General features: G+C 54.8%; 1 pseudogene across 1 annotated transcript; it reads right to left on the reverse strand.

Moving 5' to 3' along the window:
- Window positions 1-230: 230 nt before the first annotated feature.
- On the reverse strand, window positions 231-1,110 carry LOC309801660 (Golgi-associated RAB2 interactor protein 4-like; annotated as a pseudogene). The gene has a single exon. The product of its transcript is annotated as a Golgi-associated RAB2 interactor protein 4-like (transcript).
- Window positions 1,111-7,980: the final 6,870 nt, after the last annotated feature.

Genomic DNA, 7,980 nt, shown 5'->3' on the forward strand with positions numbered 1-7,980 from the left:
CACAGTAATGCCGGCCCCTGGGGAGAGGCTGGTGGACGTGCTGGAAGCATACTCTGAATTGTTCTCAGCACCTGCCAAGGCCGTTTTCCCGCTCCTCAGGGATGTTGTGGCAGTGTCCCCAGTGGCTCTGTTGGTTTTGCTTCCTCCGGGCCCGTCGCTGGCTGTGGCTGCTATGGCCGTGCTCCGCTCTTCAGCGGCAGGAGACTTGATCACTGCCGTGCTCAAAGCACCCGCTGCGGTGCCTCCTGCCACCCCTGCTGTCTCCACCTTAGTCGTTGACTGCGATGCTGACGCTTTGTCGAGCCCTGTAGTAGGTTTTGCTTTCGCAGTGGCCACATCGGGCATGGTATCGGGCTTGTGGGAGTCCAGTTGGATTCCGTGCCCCCCAGCAAAAGCTGCAGGCGTGGCCCCGGCCACCTCAGGGCACGTGTGCAGGCTGCTGACGTTCACCTGGTCCTGATGCCCCTTTCCTTGGAAATCCTCCATGGCCGGGCTCCTCCCGTCCTGCTCCTCCTCGAACACAGGCATGCAGGGCATGTCCCAGACGGGAACGGCATAGGTGTTGCTTTCACTGTCCACTGGTGGTCACAGGAGGTAAATCAGCTGTTCCCACTCGGCGAAGAGGTCTTCCCGCGCGTCCAGAGGGGGACACAGCTGCAGGTAGAAGCAGCGGCCAGTGGCAAGCTTCACGCGCAGCTGTTGTTTCTCACGATTGTGAGTGGAGATCCTCACGAACTCCAAGGGAAGGAGCCTGGTGAGCTCTAAGGTCTTTGCAGCCATGTGGCTCTTGCCCTTGGTGGCCTGGCTGCGCTCGGCGTGCTTTTCACAGCCGGTGGCCCGTTGGGCCAGCAGCATGATGTCTGGGAGCGGGAGGACGGGGCTGGTGGATGTGATGCCCATGGTCACCAGGCCGCCCCAGTTGTGCACGTCAATCGCTTCTCCCCTCTTCGTGACCTGGATGAAGTCGCTCTCGAATATCGGCGCGTACTTGAAATGGTCGTATTCGCCCTTGTGCAGTTGCTGCTGCAGCTTCCCCGTGGTGGTGTTGAACAGGTTCACCCAGGTGCTGCTCCGGGCCGTGTGATACGGGAGCAGAGAGTCCCCACTCATGGCTGTCTTTGATCACAACAGGCAGCGCGGTTAATGCGGCTCCCTGGCTCTTCCCTCCCTCAGCCTCACTGGCAGAAGAGCGAGCTGCGATGCTCCTGCGTCACACACGCGGCCCTGTGGCAGGTCTTCCAAGCCCGCCCCACAGGCCCCCACGTTTGCCTCCGGGTCTCCCAGAGGCAGGGGTGTGGGTAGGGGCACAGATGATCACAGTTGGGACGCTGTAGGGCGCCTGGAGCCCAGGCTGAATCTCTTCAAGTGTGTCGAGAGGTACGGTAGGCTCCCCCTCCGCCTCACCTCACTTCTGCTTCTGGGTTTTTATCTCCCCAAGAGGCTGTGGTGAACTTCCGTCCTAGTGAGAGAAGTAACCACTTTGTCAGCCTAACCCCCTGGCACAGCCTATTTATCCTCTGATGCCCTTTGTGACCTATCAGTGTCACAAAGCCCTTTGTGACCTATCACTGTCACAGAGCCCTTTGCCTCATCCCCCAGCTGCCCCCTCAGGGCAGGGCCCCCATCCTTTCCCAAACACCCCATTGACCCCACGGAGGACAGGCCCATCGTGCCAGGGACTCAGGTGCGTTACCAAAATAAAAATGTCTTCAAGTGGGAAAGTTTTGTGTGGGTCCTTTTTCTTTTCCTCCCCCAAATTCAGCTACTGGATGAAATCTATAGCAATGTAAGACGATGGGATCAATTTGAACCATTTAAGCTCATGGTTTAATTGTATCGAATAGGGCAGAGTTGGCAGTGACGGTCCTTACTCTGTCCTTTCATAAAATCTCAGTAAACGTGGACGATGGTGAGTGCCAGTTCCCCTGTGAAGCCTTCCCTAACCCAGAACTCCTTCCCATGCCCCAGACCCCCTCCTCTGAATAGATCCAGTCCCCAAACACACGTCTCTCATTGTATTTGTCACTCAGAGTTGTGATCATGACTCGTGCTGTCCTGTCTCCTCCACCATCTGTGTACCTCTGTGCGGGACCGGGGTGGCACACTGTCTGAAAGTTGTTGCACCGAGGTAGCTCCCTCTCTGCACCATCACCTGCCACCTTGAGCAAGTCCTTCAAATGCTCTGAACTTCCGCTTGCTTATCCGCAAAGTGGAAAGACGTGAGAATCGGAAGGGGGCACACACATTCAAGAACTTTATAAACAGCTAAGGGCTATGCACGTGTTGTTTTTCCCGTAAATTTATTTTATTATTTATTTTTGGCTTCTCTTGTTGGGGAGCACGGGCTCTAGGCGTGCGGGCTTCGGTAGTTGTGCCTCGCGGGCTCTAGAGCACAGGCTCAGTAGTTGTGGTGCACGGGCTTAGTTGCTCCGTGGCATGTGGGATCTTCCTGGACCAGGGCTCGAACCCGGGTCCCCTGCGTCGGCAGGCGGATTCTTAACCACTGCGCCACCAGGGAAGTCCCTGTGCACGTGTTTTTAATGCATTTTCTTCCTTCAGACTAGTGTTTCCCTGCACTTGCCTGTGTGGAAATCATCAGATCAAAGGAGTGTGATGTGATCTTTTTGTAATTTCTCCTCCTTGGGTCCAAGGAAAAGCTGGTGGAGAGTAAAGCATTAATTGCGGCTCCCTGCAGCTCCTAGTCTTCTGGGAAACTCTGGGTTAATTCTGGGGTCAGGAACCTTGTTTGGCCAGGGGAAACAGTGCATATGTGTAGGTCTTGGGCTGGCTCCCTTTCTCATCAGTGCTCCCCACCAAGTGCCCACCATTCCGTCCACCAACAGAAGAGACCTCTCCCCAGCCTCCCGTGATGAGGTCTGTGGAAGTCACAAACTGGAGGTCCAATCAACAAGGATGCTCTGACCTAACAAATACTCTCCCTCATGTGAGGTTTAAGGATTTGGTTTTGGAGCCCCAGAAGAAAAAAGTTCCTGCAGATTTGGTGTGGAGAAACCCTTGTGAGCAGGGCATTCAAAAGTTGAATTAGTGGCTGGAGGAGGACTGGATGCTGGACGTTCCAGGAGTGAACGCTGGAATTCCAGGTGGGAGCCTGTTTCTGGCCGCAGCCCGGGTCATGCCAGAGGCTAGAGGTAGAAGCCTGGGAGCCAGACACAGCTCAAGGGTGGACTGGATGCTCTCGAGATAAGGCCAGCTAAGAGCTGTGAGCTCACTGAAGTTCGAAAACCGGCTCCCGGCCCCCACCCCTCCCTCCCCTCAATCTAGTAAAATTGATGCTCATCTCTGTAGTGTTGGAACATGATGGTAAGGATGGTGGTGCCGCGGGTTCTTGTGCTGGTCCTAGCTCAGGCTTGTTTGCTTGCTTCCTTCGCATACTACAGACAGGGCTTTGCATAGAGAAGTGGGCTGGTGGATCACTGTTCTGCAAAGATCCCATTGTGCGACTGCAGCAGGTTACCTTCTCTGAGCCTCAGTGTTCTCATCTGTAAAATGGGCATATCGTTCCTTCTTTTCCTAATAACCAAACAAGTGTTCTTGTACTTTACCTTAAATAAATGTCCTTTAAAGATGCCAAGCCTTTCTGACATCATTTTTGTGCATAAATACAAGTGATTAAAAGAGAAAGGCATTGGCCAATAACTTCATCACAACTGCCACGGTGATTGTAGGACCATCCTGATTTCAGAGTTAGTAAAATGTGAAAACTACACCTGTGTACCTACCATCTTGCTTCAGAGACAGAACAATTCCCAGCAGCACTAACAGCCTTGTGTCAACCTCCTTGACTTAGCCTTTCCACCCTAGAGAAAACTGTCCTCCATTTTGTGTTTACTCTTCCCTCAGGTTTAGCTACTGTCTTTTTAAACATGGACCCTATGCAATCCGTTGTTTGAGCTTGTTTCAGAATGGTTCCATGAGTGGAACTGTATCCCATTCTTTTGATGTTTTTAAAAACCATGAGAAGTTGATCTATGCTAATGTGTGTAGCTCATTTAATTTTCACTATTGAATATTCCAATCTCATCCTATCCTTCTGTATGAATTCTGCTGATGGAAATTTGGGCTGTTGCCCGTGTTGTGCTGTTAAGTTATTTTTGCTCTAAACATTCTCAGAGTTGTTTCTTAGACCATGTGTGTTTCTCCAGGGTATATACCTGGGCAGGGAACGGCTAAGTCTAGATGAGAGTGCTTGCTGTTCTGATTGCTAGCTAATACCGCCGCCCTTATTTCTGACCACTGAATAGCCCGAGGGGACATGAGTCCTGTTCTGGCTCTGTTTACAGACCTTCAGGGGGAATAAGCGTTTATAAAAAGAATAGAGGGGGGTGGATTCCCTGCTGGCGCAGTGGTTGAGAGTCCACCTGAGGATGCAGGGAACATGAGTTTGTGCCCCGGTCCTGGAAGATCCCACAGGCCGCGGAGCGGCTGGGCCCGTGAGCCATGGCCGCTGGGCCTGCGCGTCCAGAGCCTGTGCTCCGTGACGGGAGAGGCCACAACAGTGATTGGCCCGCGTACCGCAAAAAAAAAAAAATAGAAAGAAAGAATAGGGGGATAGTGAAGGAGAGCTTCCAAGACCATAGTCTGACTTTGAGCCATGGCCCTGGGGGGCAAAGCCAGAAAGGAGTGGAAGCCAGATGGAGCAGTGCTGTTGGCGCTGAGCATGCGTGTGAGGTGGGGCTGCCCTTGCCTGGACACTGGGTCTCCGACTGTTGCACAGCTGACATCACAGAATCCACTATGAGGCTACGGCTGGGCTTCGGGACCTAGAAATTCAGACAAAACACTGCATGCGTTCTCAGACTGTTTAAATTGCAGTAAGGAAGCTGAAGTGGGCTCTCCAGGGGTATTTCCCAGAGCCCTGGTCCCCTTTGCAGCTCCCAGCTCTAGGTCCTATTGATGGGCTTCAACGGTCACTGGCTCCATGGTCTCAGATGTCACACCGGTGATTTCCAGGCCCTGGCCACTCTCTGCTGTCTCTGTCATGGCCTCCACTCGGGTCCCTTCCACTGGCTCCGCCAGGATGCTCCCATGTTTATTTCGTGATGAGGCCACTGTCTTTTTTGTAAGTCTGGCTCTCACATTCCTGAAGAAAGAGCTGATCCTGCTGAGTATGTTGGTGGTGGGACCTGAACGCGCTGGAGATAAGCTCCTGCCCGATTTGTGCGAGGTCTTGGACTCACTGGTGATAGGAGCACGGCTGATGCCTTTGGGAGCAGCGCCCTGCTCGCTGCCCCCCGGGCTGCCGTGGCCTTTGGCCTTTTGGTCCTCTCTAGTGGCTCTGCGGCCGCCTGAGCACGGGCCAGCTGCTTTGGGGATTGTCTTGCTCCCCGCTGCCTTGTGGTGGCTTTCCACGGAACTGCAGAGCTTGGGGCTCGTCAGAGCTCTGTCCTCTCCCCAGTGCTCCCTCCTCTCCCTTCTTCCCTTGCGGGCCTGGGACACTCTCTGTGAGCTGCCATCCTGTTCGCTCACTTTGCCTTCCTGTGGCAAGCTTGAGACGAGGGTCCCCTCATCGTCCTTGTCGGCTCTTGCTTTGGCAGTCTTGCTGGTAGGTTCTGCTCCGACCACAGTCATGCCGGCCCCTGGGGAGAGGCTGGTGGACGTGCTGGAAGCATACTCTGAATTGTTCTCAGCACCTGCCAAGGCCGTTTTCCCGCTCCTCAGGGATGTTGTGGCAGTGTCCCCAGGGGCTCTGTTGGTTTTGCTTCCTCCGGGCCCGTCGCTGGCTGTGGCTGCTATGGCCGTGCTCCGCTCTTCAGCGGCAGGAGACTTGATCACTGCCGTGCTCAAAGCACCCGCTGCGGTGCCTCCTGCCACCCCTGCTGTCTCCACCTTTGTCGTTGACTGCGATGCTGACGCTTTGTAGAGCCCTGTTGTAGGTTTTGCTTTCGCAGTGGCCACATCGGGCATGGTATCGGGCTTGTGGGAGTCCAGTTGGATTCCGTGCCCCCCAACAAAAGCTGCAGGTGTGGCCCCGGCCACCTCAGGGCACGTGTGCAGGCTGCTGACGTTCACCTGGTCCTGATGCCCCTTTCCTTGGAAATCCTCCACGGCCGGGCTCCTCCCGTCCTGCTCCTCCTCGAACACAGGCATGCAGGGCATGTCCCCGACGGGAACGGCATAGGTGTTGATTTCACTGTCCACTGGTGGTCGCAGGAGGTAAATCAGCTGTTCCCACGCGGCGAAGAGGTCTTCCCGCGCGTCCAGAGGGGGACACAGCTGCAGGTAGAAGCAGCGGCCAGTGGCAAGCTTCACGCGCAGCTGTTGTTTCTCACGATTGTGAGTGGAGATCCTCACGAACTCCAAGGGAAGGAGCCTGGTGAGCTCTAAGGTCTTTGCAGCCTTGTGGCTCTTGCCCTTGGTGGCCTGGCTGCGCTCGGCATGCTTTTCACAGCTGGTGGCCCGTTGGGCCAGCAGCATGATGTCTGGGAGCGGGAGGACGGGGCTGGTGGATGTGATGCCCATAGTCACCATGCCGCCCCAGTTGTGCACGTCAATCGCTTCTCCCCTCTTCGTGACCTGGATGAAGTCGCTCTCGAATATCGGCGCGTACTTGAAATGGTCGTATTCGCCCTTGTGCAGTTGCTGCTGCAGCTTCCCCGTGGTGGTGTTGAACAGGTCCACCCAGGTGCTGCTGCGGGCCATGTGATACGGGAGCAGAGAGTCCCCACTCATGGCTGTCTTTGATCATGACAGGCAGCGCGGTTAAGGCGGCTCCCTGGCTCTTCCCTCCCTCGGCCTCACTGGCAGAAGAGCGAGCTGCGATGCTCCTGCGTCACACACGCGGCCCTGTGGCAGGTCTTCCAAGCCCGCCCCACAGGCCCCCACGTTTGCCTCCGGGTCTCCCAGAGGCAGGGGTGTGTGTAGGGGCACAGATGATCACAGTTGGGACGCTGTAGGGCGCCTGGAGCCCAGGCTGAATCTCTTCAAGTGTGTCGAGAGGTACGGTAGGCTCCCCCTCCGCCTCACCTCACTTCTGCTTCTGGGTTTTTATCTCCCCAAGAGGCTGTGGTGAACTTCCGTCCTAGTGAGAGAAGTAACCACTTTGTCAGCCTAACCCCCTGGCACAGCCTATTTATCCTCTGATGCCCTTTGTGACCTATCAGTGTCACAAAGCCCTTTGTGACCTATCACTGTCACAGAGCCCTTTGCCTCATCCCCCAGCTGCCCCCTCAGGGCAGGGCCCCCATCCTCTCCCAAACACCCCATTGCCCCCGCGGAGGACAGGCCCATCCTGCCAGGGACTCAGGTGCGTTACCAAAATAAAAATGTCTTCAAGTGGGAAAGTTTTGTCTGGGTCCTTTTTCTTTTCCTCCCCCAAATTCAGCTACTGGATGAAATCTATAGCAATGTAAGACGATGGGATCAATTTGAACCATTTAAGCTCATGGTTTAATTGTATCGAATAGGGCAGAGTTGGCAGTGGCGGTCCTTACTCTGTCCTTTCATAAAATCTCAGTAAACGTGGACGATGGTGAGTGCCAGTTCCCCTGTGAAGCCTTCCCTAACCCAGAACTCCTTCCCATGCCCCAGACCCCCTCCTCTGAATAGATCCAGTCCCCAAACACACGTCTCTCATTGTATTTGTCACTCAGAGTTGTGATCATGACTCGTGCTGTCCTGTCTCCTCCACCATCTGTGTACCTCTGTGCGGGACCGGGGTGGCACACTGTCTGAAAGTTGTTGCACCGAGGTAGCTCCCTCTCTGCACCATCACCTGCCACCTTGAGCAAGTCCTTCAAATGCTCTGAACTTCCGCTTGCTTATCCGCAAAGTGGAAAGACGTGAGAATCGGAAGGGGGCACACACATTCAAGAACTTTATAAACAGCTAAGGGCTATGCACGTGTTGTTTTTCCCGTAAATTTATTTTATTATTTATTTTTGGCTTCTCTTGTTGGGGAGCACGGGCTCTAGGCGTGCGGGCTTCGGTAGTTGTGGCTTGCGGGCTCTAGAGCACAGGCTC

This window comes from Mesoplodon mirus, assembly GCF_964341445.2.
Source record: "Mesoplodon mirus genome assembly, contig: SUPER_3_unloc_2, whole genome shotgun sequence".
NCBI lineage: Eukaryota > Metazoa > Chordata > Mammalia > Artiodactyla > Ziphiidae > Mesoplodon > Mesoplodon mirus.